The following is a 211-nucleotide window of genomic DNA, read 5'->3' as shown; positions in this document are numbered from 1 at the left end:
TTTAAATAGTTAATTTGATACGAATATCGATATATTTTTGTTATGCATAAADTACTGTATATTGATGCATATTACTTAAAATTTAAGATTACAAGTAATTATGCATAAGTATAACTTATTAAAGCTCGATGTTAGAATTCGTATAAATAACTGCGGATAAACATAATCAAATAGAGGATGAACATCTCATTTTAAAATATAAAAAATCTAA

Source organism: Cynara cardunculus (assembly GCF_001531365.2).
Source record: "Cynara cardunculus var. scolymus isolate 2C chromosome LG 2, CcrdV1, whole genome shotgun sequence".
Taxonomy (NCBI): domain Eukaryota; kingdom Viridiplantae; phylum Streptophyta; class Magnoliopsida; order Asterales; family Asteraceae; genus Cynara; species Cynara cardunculus.
This window is presented reverse-complemented; position numbering follows the sequence as displayed.